Source organism: Stegostoma tigrinum, chromosome 29, assembly GCF_030684315.1.
Source record: "Stegostoma tigrinum isolate sSteTig4 chromosome 29, sSteTig4.hap1, whole genome shotgun sequence".
Classification (NCBI taxonomy): Eukaryota; Metazoa; Chordata; class Chondrichthyes; order Orectolobiformes; family Stegostomatidae; genus Stegostoma; species Stegostoma tigrinum.
In genome coordinates this window covers 26,057,971-26,074,132 of record NC_081382.1, presented here as the reverse complement: position 1 = coordinate 26,074,132, position 16,162 = coordinate 26,057,971, and the positions used below count along the sequence as shown (strand labels likewise).

At 41.0% G+C, this 16,162-nt stretch overlaps 1 long non-coding RNA gene across 2 annotated transcripts in view; it reads left to right on the top strand.

Moving 5' to 3' along the window:
* LOC125465477 (uncharacterized) overlaps positions 1-16,162 on the top strand; it is a 66,671-nt gene that overhangs the window by 22,454 nt on the left and 28,055 nt on the right. Inside the window, exon 2 of one of the 2 annotated variants that reach the window (XR_007250253.2) lies at positions 9,053-9,127. This is a non-coding gene — a long non-coding RNA (uncharacterized LOC125465477). Of the gene's footprint in view, positions 1-9,023; positions 9,128-16,162 lie in introns of both variants that reach the window. The other variant, XR_007250254.2, reaches the window with a different exon arrangement.

Sequence of the window (16,162 nt, the reverse complement as noted above, 5' to 3'; positions counted from 1 at the left end):
GCAGTGCCACAATGATGCCACCCGAAGGTTGCAGGAACAGCAACTCATATTTCGCTTGGGAACACTGCAGACCAATGGTATCAATGTGGACTTCACAAGCTTCAAAATCTCCCCTTCGCCCACTGCATCTCAAAACCAGCCCAGTTCTTCCCCTCCCTCCACTGCATCCCAAAACCAGCCCAGCCTGTCTCTGCTTCCCTAACCTGTTCTTCCTCTCATCCATCCCTTCCACCTCAAGCCGCACCTCCATTTACTACCTACCACCTCATCCCGCCTCCTTGACCTGTCCATCTTCCCTGGACTGACCTATCCCCTCCCTACCTCCTCACCTATACTCTCCTCTCTACCTATCTTGTTTTCTCTCCATCTTCGGTTCGCCTCCCCCTCTCTCCCTATTTATTCCAGAACCCTCTCCCCATCCCCCTCTCTGATGAAGGGTCTAGGCCCGAAACATCAGCTTTTGTGCTCCTGAGATGCTGCTTGGCCTGCTGTGTTCATCCAGCTCCACACTTTGTTATCCTGGATTCTCCAGCATCTGCAGTTCCCATTATCACAAGATTTACTCATGTTCTAATGCATCAGCCTTACCAAAATCTTTATTAAAGTGTTGGTGCTTGATATACAGCTGGAAGTATCTGTTTGCAGGCTTTCTAGGATGATGAGATCATCATGAAACATGGCTTCAGGATGAACACTTCATCCCATGCAAGCCTTTGTTGAGAAACCAGTCAGTATGGCTTCTCAATATCCTGATCTGATCAAAATGTCAACTTCACTTTACTGTCCACTTCCCATAAGCTTTGATTCATTTGTGGATCAGACCTCCTCAGAATTTAATGTTTCAACAAAATCACCTCTCATTCTTCTAAACTCCAACCTCCTCAAGCTTTGTGCATGGGAAAGCCTCTTCAACCCAAGAATCAACCAAATGAAACGTCTTTGAACTGCCACAAATGCAAGTGTATCGCTTTTGAAAAACGGAAAGTAAAACTGTACACAGTACTCTATATATAATTTCATGAATGCCATCTACAATTATAGCAAAACTTCCCTATTTCTATATTCCATTCTCCTTGCAATAGAGGTCACCATTCCATTTGCCTTCCGAATGACCTGCTGAACCTATATTCTAACCTTCAGTGAATCATGTAGTGTACACCCAGGTGTCTCTCTATTATAGACTTCTGTAGTTTCTTTTCATTGAAATAATATTCTTTTTTCTATTCTTATTATGAAAGGTGTAAACCTCATATTGTCCTTTATTGTAGTGCATCTGCTAAATTTTGCCCACACTTAACTTAGCCTTTGTTGTATGATGAATCCTCACCACAGTACATCATTGGGTGAGATCCATCTGGTAGATTTGCTACCATCATCCCCTTTCTTGGCGAGGATCTACAGGTCTTGCTTGGTACAGAATGGTAGAGGAAGACCATTTCATAGTTTAATGAGATGAAGCTCTTACCTTGAACAAGATGTAACTTATTGCATGATAGATTCAAGTTACATTAGTAAGATACGCATTGATATGAAGATTATGAGAGGCCCAATGTTAGGTCTTACTCTTCTGAGGTCAAAAGCCATTCCATCAACACAGTCTACATGACACTGTCATAATGGGTAGTGCTTAATTCACTTCTCAACATTATCAGACTCTTTCATCCTTATACAACTGTTTCCCCAAGCTTTTTTTTAACCATCATTGATATAAATACATTTGTATATATTGCATTTACCACTGGCTCATCTTCTTCAAAATCTCTGACTTCGCACTTCGGCAATCTGAAAGTTTTACTATTCTGCCAGAATGTATTCTCTTTCCTCATAGAAGATTATTATCTCTGAGTTGAAGACTGTTAATTTTCGACAACATGAGGTCTGCAAATCCCTTTAATTTGGAGGACCATTTTTCTCTTGGGTTTCCTTCAGTAAGAACATCTTTCCTGCGGAAATGGGCAATTACACCATTAGCATCAGGAGGATCTCTTAATTTCATGAATTTTCTTATTATGAAAGTCCCCTGGCAATCCCATTTCAACTGGTACTTTCTTTTTAGCAATATACTGGATTTCTGATCTTAAATGTCTTCTTAACCATGTCTTGAACCTGTGGACATCATTCTCCCATTTCATAGGTGGCTTACCTGGAATTACATTCACCACATCCTCAACTAATGTGAACCCATTGTTATGCTCAGTCTGTTGTGTGTTCAAGTGTTTAGACTTTTTGTTTCAATTTGTGATTAGTTTAGATGCTTTCATTCACCCTCCAGGATAGCATTACTAGTCAAACAGGAATTATTCATGTCCTCAGTTGTCCTACTCTTGAGGATTGCTTTGTACTTGGTAAGATGCAGTTTATTGCATGATAGCATCCAGGGACAAGTTACAGTGAAATGATAGGCAATGTTACTAACACTTTGAGAGAGAGCTTGGTGTTAGATCTTACTCTTTGCATTTCAAAGTGCTCCCCTATCTGAGCCAGTATCATAACGTAATATTGGATAGTTCGTAATGTGGACCTCAGCACGAAGTCTTTTCGACCCTTACATCATTCTACAGCATATTACATTCTCAATGGTGGAAAGAATTCAGGGGAAGTGTGGGTAAGTAATGGATGTGAAAGTAATTTGTGTAATGCTGCTCCTAGTGGTAGCATGCAGGCTACTTGAAGAGTTGAAACTCAGGAGGTGCTTATACTTCTGCAGCATGTGGTCCTTGATTGCATCTAAATGTACTGAGTTTGTGTGATCATGATATCACTGATGTCATTGGGCATTGGCCAACAATATGTGGAGAACATTTTCCTTATTCATGCCTAAGCAGTGAGCATTGAAGAGCAAAATTGGGCCTGTTCGATGGTTACTTAATGCGAGTCTTAACATTGCAACTGGGGCTCTTTTGACTTGCTTGTGTTTAGATTGAATTGGAGGGTTCTTGGGCAATAGTGGTAGTGTCCCTACCTCTAGTCAGGAGGATTGGATTCAAATGCCACCAGCTCCAGAGATGTGTCATAACATCATTGAACAGATTGATTGAAAAATACATTTTGGCTTAGTTAGCAGAAATACTTTGGTGGTTTTCTGGAAGTTCACAAAGTCAGAAAATGGCCATTATACATTGTGAAGCTGTTCACTCATTTCTATGTTATCTGCTTGAAGAAGAAATTCACATGGTGTCATATGCCACCTTTTCCCATAGCATTGCTCATTTGTCCTTTTTAGATGATAACCCAATCCCCCCTTGAATGCCCTAATTGTACCTGCCTCCAGCACATTCTCAGACAGTGCATAAAGACCCTAACCTCTTGTTGCAAACAGATGTCTTTTCCCCATGTCGCATTGTTTCTTTTGTCAATTACTTTGAATTTGTACCCCCTGGTTCTCGATCCTTCCACTCTATATACTCTGTGAAGACATCCTGATGATTTTAAATACCTGTATCAGATTTTGTCTCTACCTCCTCTTTTCCAAGGAAAACAGTCCCAACTTATGAACATACGAACAAGGAGCATGACTTTCTATTCAGTGCCTCAAGACTGCTCTGCCATTTAATCATGGATGATCTAGCCTGAACTTCTCCAAACTATGTTACTGAAGTTCCTTTTTCCTAGGACCATTTTCTTGAACAGTTCCATCCTGATGAGTTTGTATATATTTTAATCTGTTTCACTTAAGTGAGACTTCCTACATTTTGCAGATCAGGAGGAATTCAGAACACTGCCATACAAAAAAGATATACAGATGATTCCCTTGATTGAACATTTTCTGCATTCTGTGCGCAGCATTCCAGATGCAGTTATAGCCAAATAACTGAAGTGTAACCTCTGTACTTCTGTGTTCAATTCTCTTGTGATAAATGAAAGAATTCTATTACCTTTTGTATTTATTTTCTGTAGCTGCATAGTAATCTTTTGTGATTCATTCATGATGACGCACAGAACACTTTCAATTTCAGAACTCTACTGTCTTACTATTTAGATCATATGCTTCTTTATTTTTCCTGTAAAAATGGACAATTACCCATTTTCGCAAATTTAACACACCTATTCATATTTACATAATTTGCCTTTTTGTAGTTCCTTACATCCTCTTCACAACTTATTTTGTTGCCAGCAAAATTGTCAACCATTCCTTCTGTGTGTCTTAAGATATTTATATAAATTCTAAACTGTTGAGGTCCCAGCCCCAGTCTCTGTGGTATACCACTTGTTTCATCTTACTAACCTGAAAAAGAATCAGTTGTGCCTACTCTCTGCTCCCTGTTAGCCAACCAATCTTCTATCCAAACCAAAATGCTACCCTCCATACCATGAGATTTTACTTTCTGCAATAACCTTTTATACCCTCACCTGGCCAAATGAGATATCAGCAGCTGCAGTGGGCCTGGTGGAACCTGCTAACTTCCAATGGTGGAATCTCTACTGGTCTTGGTTGATGCCGTTGGGCAGTACTGAAGCCCTAGCTTCAGCATGGGTAACAACAGTTGGCTGGTTGAGAGACAAGAGCAAGGGCACTGGTGGAGTGATTGCCATAGGAGCATGAATTATGTCAATCTGAGAAAGGCAAATTGCCACTACCATTCACCTGAGACAGCATCTCAACAATCTTTGCAATCTATTAGAGCACAGTTTCTGGACTGCTTTGAAAGTGTTGTAGGCCCCTTCAAGTACTGAGATCTGGAGCCCTGATATTGGTGCTTGGATGGCAGTTGCAAGTGATCTCGTAACATCTGTCTGAACTTACATTGTACTACTGAAACATCCGAATAATTCTATGCATACAGCAATGGAAACCAGATGGAAATAGGAACTGTAGCATCATTTGTCTATTTGACCATGCTGTCATTTTAGTGCACGTCAGTTTCATGCTGGGAAGGATGAACTCCAAGCTGTGCCTGTTACTTTCTGCCATGGTGAAGTTGGAATCCTTAAATTCCTCGTCAGTAAATTATCTGACAGTTCTATTAATGTATCAACCATCCTTGTGTACATGTTCATCAACATTTTATTATAGTTTAACACAACAAGATTTTCAGTGTTCTCTGAAGCAGAACTAGAATGCAGACTCATCCTCCACCAGGAAGTTTGCAGGACTTATCCCTGCAGTCCAAATCATACCTAGTAACTCACAACTTTTAGATCCTGACTCTAAGTTTAGCTGCATGTCAGCATATGAGCTGGTGACTTTGTGCGTTACGTCAAGTGATCTCAGGGGTCTCTTCCAAGTCCTTTCCTCCATCAGACTTCAGGATCTAAATATTTGGAAGTTCTTAACTATCCAAAAATGCAAAGCTTAAAAGGTGTATGGAAGTGAGGGAATGCAGGAATGAGGAAAAAAAAATTAGAAAGCTCACATTCACTTCACCTGTAGTTTTCATTGCATGGTATCTTTCAGGATGAAGGTGCAGAATAAATGGAGAGAATGCCTAAAGCAGCAACTTACCTTCATCCAGGATTGACTGCTGCTGCCGAGGCTATGTGCTTTTGGCACTGCCACCCATTGTCCTGAGATATTATATGCACAAGATTACTGAGAGGATGGATTCTTGAAGATTTTCCACTAGTTATCTACTTCTCCCTTCTGCTGTAAATGAACTTTGTGGAAAGGAGAGGATAGTGTCAGTGACTGTGCTACTGTGTTTGGATGATGTGCCTGCCATTGATGAATAAAGCTAGAAGAATGTGGAGGCAGTGAAAGATGAGTGTGAGGTTTGCTGCATGGGTAAATATTTGCAGGTGAGGTGTATGAATGTTAGGAGTGCTGCCTATGTGTCAACATATGTTGCTGGGTATGAACTGGAGGGGTAGTGAATTAAACAAGGTGACAGCTGTGTCATGTTGTGGGTCAGAGATATGATGTCCAAATACATTCACTCACCTGGACTGAATCAATGAGGTCATTAAACCTTTTGCAGCAATGTCATCACAGTCATAGACACAGTGTTTGATTACTGAAGGTCATTGCGCCTGCTGTATTCTCTTTCTGAGTTATTTTTGAGGGATTTCTAATCCCTACTAGAAATATGGCCTTTTTTGGCCTTGACCTCGCACCGTATGAGTTCAGACTGGCACTGTTAAATCAAACAGTCCTCATCCATCTGTGCCAGTAGTGTTACTGAATGAGCCTACAGTGCATTGCAACCAATTTTCTTCTGTGCTTTAAACAAAACGTTGCCTGGAGAATATGGTTCCTTTCTAATATTGCCTGATATAAGCAGGGACTACCTGCATTTGAAGTAAGAGTCCAAGGCTACGTGGGAGTCACTTATGGCCTTGCTATAATCATTGCAATGAGTTAGGTAGATGAATCTTGCATCTTACCCACTTTGTTTCCAATGGGTAAGTCATGTTGTGAAACGAGGACCCTGCACTAAAAATCAGGGCATAAATCAATAGCAAAGATTCCATGGCAAACTTTAAAATGTAGGCAGCCTGCCTTGTGTTACTGGAGACCTGTCTTCTAAGCTGTGTCTAAGTATGTCTGTGCAACAATTATGAGGGTTCATTTCAGGCTGTTCACGAGTTGTCCTTTAGGATGCCACGCTTAAAGGTACCACACATTGAAATAGACTAGCTGTGCTCAACAAAGAAAATTTAGAAGAATTGTTAAGCACTGGCCAAAATAAATTTTTCAACCAATAGCAACAAATCTTTTAAATAGGTCATTTATTGTTTCACAGCATCTAGGATCATTTTATGTGCAAAATGATTGTTGTCTTTGCTAACATAACAACACTGACACTACCTCAATGTTTGAAAAGGTTTAAACATTTTTATGGGAAGTGATCTAATGCTGTATATATGCAAGTCCTATTCAGTTGCATTTTCACAATTGGGCTTTGATCCATTAATCCATCCTTCCTTTTTCCAGTATTCTGCTGAGGAGCTGATAATTTAGGTGGATACCAGCTTAGATCTTGAGTAGTTACATTGTAGTGTAAAAGGAAGTAATAACTGCTTATTGTATCTGGTGATCAGGATGTACTGGATTTGGTGCAAACTACAGAAATCTGTGTGTGATAAGTTTTGGTTGGGTTCCATCCTGATGAGTTTGTATATATTTTAATCTGTTTCACTTAAGTGAGAGTTCCTACATTTTGCAGATCAGGAGGAATTCAGAACACTGCCATACAAAAAAGATATACAGATGATTCCCTTGATTAATGAAGGATTACCTTAGATCTTCCTTGATGCTCAATGAAATTGGGCAATATTGCTTATCTTAATAATAGGAAACAATCATATTAGTGAATAAAAATTGTGAAATGGAGATCAAAAAATAGCTTACTTTTACAGCTGGATGTATGTGATTTATTTTTAATTTGATTCCAAACTCACGCTTGCATAACTATGGTTTTGGTCAAATATATTTTAGTTGAGAGTTTCGAAAAATAACTTTTTTCTTGTCCACACCCACATGGAATTTCCTAACTGTTTTTGATCTCTGTTCTTGGCAAAGGTATTAATTTTAATAAACATATGAGTTAGTTTTGTTGTTAAAATGTACAGATAGATTTTCAAAAAAATTTCAGATGTGGATATTTAGCAGTACCATTTTTGAAACAGTTTTATGTGCATTTAATATTGTGCAAACTTTAACAATTGTAGCAAGGTATAATCCAATGACATATAAAAGCAACATATAATTACACATGGCTTAAATCATCGAAAAATGTGAATTGATTCAGCATTCAAATATTCCTTAATGGCCCATCTTTTCAAAAGAACACTTGTACTTTCTTTGCTGCTATAGCCCCACCCCTGTGAAACTTCAGAATAGATCTTAAACATGCGACCCATGCCCACTAATAAAAGGATCATAGTTTTATAGGAAATAGCTGGTTCCAATTTGGAGTGGAATAATATTAGAAGTGACAAGCTGAAACAGAACAGAAAATCAGAACAACCTATTTAAATTCAGTTCAGGAAGTTGTTTTAATCTTTGAGAAAATATGATCTACCTGAATCAATTGTTTTAAAATTGCTGGATATTTTGCTTGGAGTCCAAAATCTTCACAACAAAATTGTTTTGTTCCAGTTTTGTTCAAAATTCCAATGCTGACATCCTTAGAGTGTGAAGACCGAAGAAGAAAAATTACACTTCAATAGTACCTATTGTAGCCGTACTAGCAGACTTATGCCTGTCGTGGCAATTCTAGACAGCAGCCTGCTGTACTATTTTATGTTCCATGAATATTTAATACCCAGATCTGCCTTTCCATGACCCAAATCCTGCTATCATCTGAACATCACAATACCACAAGGCAATTTATGCCTGTAATACTCCTGTCTTATTAAATCTATACCCTGTATTCACATACATGCAGTGTAACCATAATTTCACATTCATTTTCTCCCTTACTCTTACTCTACCCATTAACTTACTATTTTCTATTTTAGCGTTATCTGTCTCTCACAGGCAAGGAAAACTAAAAAGGTAAGGGCGGCATAAAACTAAAAAAAAACACACAACCATGCCTTTCTGGACCACTGCTCTTCTTCCTGATCTACCACTTCCCATTTTGCCATTTTCTCTTGCCCCTGTCATCTACCTTGCGCATTTGACAACCATTTTTTTGTTGACAATCAAGTCACTGCACTGCTATTCTCTTCCCTTTATGAAAACACACCATCTACCAATGTGAGGCCACAATTGTCATGCTGCTACCCTCTAACATTCCTCACCTCCTCTGTGATAAAGCTGAAACTGATAGTAGGGCAACAGTCTCATTAGTAAGTAAGGCCTGGTTGTGGTATATTTCTATGTTTTACGGTACAGTTCAAATCAAAGTTGGAAATAGCCAACAGACAAAAGTCTTTTCAAACGATTTCAAGTTGAGAAACACAATGTGCGGTAAATGTGTGAAAAGTGTGAATAAATCTGCATACTTTTGGAATATATAAATTGCTCACCCTTTGAGATTGTGTTACGTAGTCTAGCATTACTCATGTGGTTGCATTTTTATTTCATTACCAAATTCTTTTGGGTTTTTTCCATAATATTTTTAATGGAATTTTTTCAGCCTCTGATCATTATTTTCTGCCTATAAAGGCATTAATGAAGAAGACCTGAGGCTGTGAAGCAGAGGGGGTAGGACCAACTTGAAGATGTGACATTGGGATAAAGGTAAGTAATCCATTTATTACAGCAGCAATTGCCAGTACTGTATATATAACATTTAATAATGAAGCTTGACTTGGTTTATACGTTATACAGTAGAACAAACGTTAACATATGTTCCAAACCTGTTGAAGTACATGCAAAATTAGTTTGCATATTTGTTTTGTTTACAACATTATACTTATCCTCAGGGAAGAATTTTATACACGATGTTGAAATATAGAGCATTTCCTGGAAACATTACACATTGCTTCAATAAGTAGAGTCTAGCAAACTTTTCTGTTGAGTGTGTGTGGCTTGACCTTTTGTGCTGCCTAACGGGACAGAAGCTGACAACTGTTTGTTGTATTGAGACCACTTTAAAAGCCACTTGGGGATGCAAAATTTTCCATGGCTTTTACTCTTGTTTAATCTCCAGAAACTTCCATTTTAATTTTCCATTCTTCCATTGTCCCTTTATTTCCTTTTCCCCACTGCTTTTAAGATTTTTAATTGATCAGATAAGGACATACAGGTAGCTAATAATTCTGTTGAAATACAGTCTTCAGCAATCACAGAAAGAGGCCATTATGTGCGTTGCATCTGCTGTCATTCTCTGAGAATTTTTGTGACAATCTCCTGCCATTTCTTCATAACCCTGCACATTGTTTCTATTGAAATAATCATAATGACTCAACTGAATTTGCCTCCAACACATTTCAAGGCATTGAATTCCATATCCCTAACTACTTGCTGTGTGAAAAATCTTTTTCAAGTCACATTTGCTTTTTTTGTAAAGCACTTTAAAACTGCCCTCTGGTCCCTGATCTAATTACAAGTGGGAAGTTTCCTCTTAGCTGCCCTGTCCAAACTCCTTATGATTTTGAAACCTTTTTCAAATCTCCTCATTGTCTTCTATTCTCTCAAGTAAACAACCCCAACTTCAGCAACCTTTCCTCAGAATTGAAGTGTCTCATTCCCAGAAGCATTTTTGTTAACCCCTTCTGCAACCTCTCAAATTCATTCACATTCTTCCTATTATGTGGCACCCAAAACTGTACACAATATTGCAGCTGAGATCTAACTTTTATAAGTTCACCATTAACTCCTATTTATGAAATCAAGAATACTGTATGCTGCTTTGTAAATGGTGGCAAGCCTCTCAGATTTCCATGCAGATTCATTCCTCTGTATTCTTTCCACTAGCTGATGGTTTATATATAACACCACAATGTTATCACACTCTTCTTTTCAGCTGTAACCAAATCAGTTTTGTCCTTAAACTCTCTTAAACATCCTCTTTCTCCAGTACCGCATTTATCACCCCAACCAAAATTGCCAACCCTTCATCTTTTTTCTTTTGTTTTTCGTTTTTCTGAACATTTTATAACCAAGGTTGACAGTCAGAACGCTTTTCCCAAAGTTGAAATGTCTAATGTTAGAGGGCAAGCATTTAAGGTAAGAGGGAGAAAGCTTAAAGGAGATAACACAGTTTGGAGCTGGAAGAATGCGGCAGTCTAGAAAGCCTCAGAGGAGCAGGAAAGTTGATGTTCTTCAGAAATGTCAACTTTCCTGCTCCTCTGATGCTGCCTGGCTTGCTGTGTTCTTCCAGCTCCATACTGTATTATCTCTGACTCCGGCATCTTCAGTTCTTGCTATCTCTGAGAAAGTTTAAAGGAGATGTGCGTGGCAAGTTTTTTTTACACAATGAGTGGAAGGTGCCTAGAATGTGCAGCCAGGGGTAGTGGTAAAGGAAGATACAATAGTGGCATTTAAGGAGCTTTTAGATAAGCGCATGAATGTAAGGATATGGACGATGGGCAAGCAGAAGACGTTAGTTTAATTTGGTGTCATGTTCTGCACAACATCATGGGCCAAAGGGCCCGTTGCTATGCTGTACTATTTTATGTTCCAGGAATATTTAATACCCAGATCTGCCTTTCCATGACCCAAATCCAGCTATCTCCAGAACATCACAATACCACAAGGCAATCTATGCCTGTAATACTCCTGTCTCTTTAACTTTATACCTTGTATTCACATACATGCAGTGTAACCATAATGTCGCATTCATTTTTTCCCTTACTCTTACTCTACCCATTAACTTACTATTTTCTATTTTAGTGCTATCTGTCTTCACAGCCAAGGAAAGATAAAAAGATAAGGACAGCATAAAACTGAAAAAAACACGAACATGCTAAAATAAATGCACAGATCCTGGCAAATGAGAAAGATATAAAGACCTGAAAAGGGCAAAGCAATTTATGAGAGCTATAAAAAGGGATTATGATAGGAAAACATCTAGCGAGATCACAATCAAAATGAAGAAATCTTTTTGTTACATAAAGGGAATGTGGGTGATAAAGAGCAATGTTGGCCCAGTAAAGTATGAAAATGTGGATATTGTCAATAACCCTAGGGAAAATGACAGACATGCTGAATAATTACTTTGTCTCAGTATTTACAATAGAAAAGGAGGATAGCTTACTTGAAGTCTCAAGGAAAATGATAGTCGATTGGGAACAGGGCCTGAATAAAATTAATGTAAGTGAAATATCTATATGAGGAAATTAATGGAAATAAAGAGTGGAAAATCCTCAGATCCTCCCGATTTCCATCTGAGGGAGATAAAGGAAGGAGAGGGGCATATTGTAGCTGTCCCAAATATAATCTTTCAGAGTTCCCTAGACAAAAAAAGTCATCCCCTGGATTAGAAAATTGTGTATGTCATTCATTGCTTTAAGAAGGTTGCAAAAGGAAAACCAGGGAATTACACACCAGTTAGGCTCATATCTGTCAAAAAATTCCCAAAGAACTGCAGATGCTGGAAATCAGAAACAAAACAGAAATTGCTGGAAAATCTCTCCAGGTCTGGCAGTATTGGTGGAGAGAAAGCAGAGCTAATGTTTCAGGTCCAGTGACCCTTCTTCAGAACAGCATTTTGAGTAGATCAGGGTCCTTTCTTGATGGTATGAAGTTAAATACAGCAGATGTCTAAAGAGACTTGAGAGTTCAGGTGCATAGATCTTTAAAATGCCACAAACAACACAGAAAATAATCAAGAAGGCTAATGGAATGCTGGTCTTTATATCAAGAGGGCTAGAGTACAAGGACACAGAAATTATGCTACGGTAATACAAAACTGTAGTTAGACTCCATTGGGAGTGCTGCGAGCAGATCTGGGCACCACATCTTAGGAAGGATGTGTTTGTCTTGGAGGGAGTACAATATAGCTTTACAAGAAATTCACCTGGACTTCAGGGGTTAAGTTATGAGGAGACATTATAGAAATTCAGCCACTTTTCTCTAGAATTTAGAAGATTAATGGGTGACTTGAGTGAAGTCTTCAAGATAGTAACTGGAAAAGACATGGTAGATAAATGATTTCTACTGGTTAGGGATTTGAGAACAAGGGTGCAGAGTCTGAGAATTAAGACCAGACCATTCAGGAAAGATGTTAGGAGGCATTTCAACACACAAAGCATGGTAGATGTTTGGAATACTTCCACAGATGGCAGTGGATGTAGGATCAGATGTTCTTTTGTTGGCATGGGTATGAAGGGATATGGGCTAAAGGCAGGTTAAAAGAGTTATGTCACAGATGAGCCATGATCTCTTTCAATGGTGGAGCATGCTTGAGGAGCTGAATGCCCTATTCCTGTTCATATGTTTTGTGAACCCTGGTATTATTTTTAAATATTTTTTCCTGGTTTCCAAATACACAGCTGAGTTAGTTTAAACTCTTCTCAACAGCACAAGCAAAACAACTGCAGGGAAGTCAATTCCGACTCTATTTAGATGTAACCCATTTGGCTTGTACTGATAATGGGAACTACAGATGCTGGAGAATCCAAGATAACAAAGTGTGGAGCTGGATGAACACAGCAGGCCAAGCAGCATCTCAGGAGCACAAAAGCTGACGTTTCGGGCCTAGACCCTTCATCAGAGAGGGGGATGGGGAGAGGGAACTGGAATAAATAGGGAGAGAGGGGGAGGCCGACCGAAGATGGAGAGAAAACAAGATAGGCAGAGAGGAGTTGCAGTGGGAGAGAGATTCCCTGAGGTTGGTCCGAAGGGAGGAGGGTAACTTCTTCAGGTTAGGCATCCAGGGATGCCTAACCTGAAGAAGTTACCCTCCTCCCTCTGGACCAACCTCAGGGAATCTCTCTCCCACTGCAACTCCTCTCTGCCTATCTTGTTTTCTCTCCATCTTCGGTCGGCCTCCCCTCTCTCCCTATTTATTCCAGTTCCCTCTCCCCATCCCCCTCTCTGATGAAGGGTCTAGGCCCGAAACGTCAGCTTTTGTGCTCCTGAGATGCTGCTTGGCCTGCTGTGTTCATCCAGCTCCACACTTTGTTATCTTGGCTTGTACAAGTACCATCTTCTCAAAGTAAAGGTATTCCTCTTGGTCAAGCTACCCTGCCATACCTTAACTTATACTTTTAAGTATGCTTACTTACTAAAGTTTTACTTACATTAACATACATTAACCTTACTCTTGTCCTCTTGACTAAAAGCTGGAGATTAGTAGAAAGTTGAAATTCTTTACTGTTACAATCAGCTCTTTCACCTGTTCCTGAAAAAAACTTCTTTTTTGCCTTGCATCTGTTTAGAAATGTTTGTATTTTTAAATTACTAAAGTTGAAACATAGTCTCTAATAACAGCTGCTTAATAACCAAGGTATGTATGACTTGCCTGTGATGTTACTCTTAGACATTTTCTCTTTTCCTCGTATTGATTTATCTGGTGCCTACTAATTCTCTGCTCCCGTCAGAAAGTGTTTTCTGAATTTTACTTAAGGAGCATCAGAGGAGCAGGAAAGCTGACATTTTGGGTCTGGACCCTTTTTCTGGAGAAGCGTCACACAAATGATATTTGCAATGAAATTCCTTAAAGGACGTGATTATCTTAGTCCCTAAAATTTCCTGCAATTAAACAATGGCTGGAATATTTTACAGAAGTGCAAGCTTGTCTCCACTGAAAAGATGAGGGAAACTCTGCAAGGCCAGGAGGTTATAATCAAACTTAATAGCTATCAGGCTGTACCTTACTTGAAATTTTGGGTTCTGCTTCCATATGGCAGATATGCTGACTACCAGAGTTACCAGATAGTCAGATAGCGAGTTTTGAGAAGATTTGTAGCTCAGGTTGAGGTTCTGGATGTGAGTTTGCTCACCGAGCTGGAAGGTTCGTTTTCAGACGTTTCGTCATCTTTTTTTTATTTGAAAAAATATACTTTATTCATAAGATGTACAAAAAATAAAACATATTACACACCTACCCAGTCATGCAGGCCGCTCTGGGTTACCCAGGGGGTACATACACCAACTAAAGGAAAAAAACAAACAAAGAAGAAAAAAAACAAAGCAAAGAAAACACCCCGGCAGTCGTCAACCCGCACAGTCCCCGCTGGCCTCCTGACCAGTTGGGGAAGGCGCCAGCTGGGCCCAGTTACCAGATAGGGCCCTTTTTACCATTCTGGACGAGAGGTTTCATACCGTGGTCTTTCCCCACCGCGCCTTGGCGGCAGCTGCCCCAAGCTTTAGCGTGTCCTCAGCACGTAGTCCTGGACCTTGGAGTGCGCCAGTCTGCAACACTCGGTCGGGGTCAGTTCTTTCAGCTGGCAGACCAGCAAGTTGCGGGAAGACCAAAGAGCGTCTTTCACCGCATTGATGGTCCTCCAGGTGCAGTTGATGTTGGTCACGGTGTGCGTCCCGGGAAACAGCCCGTAGAGCACGGAGTCCCGTGTCACGGAGTTGCTCGGGACGAACCTCAACAAATACCACTGCATCCCCCTCCAGACCTCCTACACATAGGCACACTCCAGAAGGAGGTGATCGACAGTCTCGTCCCTCCCCGCAGCCACCTCGAGGACAGCGTGCAGTGGCGCAGAGATTCCGGGCATGCATAAAGGATCTCACTGGCAGAGCCACTCTCACCGCCAGCCAAGCAATGTCCTTGTGCTTGTTTGAAAGTACTGGCGATGAGGCATTCTGCCAAACGACTTTGGCAGTCTGCGTGGGGAACCACACGACGGGATCCACCCTCTCCTTTTCCCGAAGGGTCTCGAGGATACTACGTGCTGACCACAACCTGACGGCCTTGTGGTCAAAGGTACTTCCTTTCAAAAATTTCTCCATGGAGGACAGGTGGTATGGAACGGTCCAACTACTTGGAGCGTTCCGCGGCAACAAGGCCCGGCCCATCCTTCGCAACACCGGGGACAGGTAGAACCTCAGTAAGTAGTGGCACTTGGTGTTTGCGTACTGAGGATCTACACACAGCTTGATACAGCCGCACACAAAGGTAGCCGTCAGGGCGAGGGTGGCGTTTGGTACGCCCTTTCCCCCATTTTCCAGGTCTTTGTACATGATGTCCCTGCGGACCCGGTCCATCCTCGACCCCCAAATGAAGTGGAAGATGGCCCGGGTGACCGCAGCGGCGCAGGTCCAGGGAATAGGCCAGGCCTGCGCCACATATAACAGTACCGAAAGCCCCTCGCACCTGACAACCAGGTTCTTACCCGCGATGGAGAGGGACCGGAGCGTCCACCTGCGCAGTTTCTGCTTCAGTTTGGTGATACGCTCCTCCCAAGTCTTAGTGCACGCCACAGCTCCACCAAACCAAACACCCAGCACCTTCAGGTAGCCTGTCCTGATGGTGAAGGGGATGAAGGAGCGGTCGTCCCAGTTCCCGAAGAACATGACCTCGCTCTTACCCCTATTGACTTTGGCACCCGAGGCCAATTCAAACTGGCCGCAGATGTCCAATAGTCTACTCACCGACCGACGATCGGTGCAGAAGACGGCGACATCGTCCATGTACAGGGAGGTCTTGACCTGAAGGCCTCCGCTGCCTGGGATAGTCACGCCCTTCAGGCTGACATCCTTTCTGATGGATGCGGCGAAGGGCTCCACACAGCACACGAACAAGACAGTAGAGAGCGGGCAGCCCTGCCTGACTCCAGATCTGACAGGAAAACTGTCCGATTCCCAGCCGTTGATCGAGACTGCGCTAACGATGTTGGTGTAGAGCAGCCGGATCCAATTGCGCATGCCCTC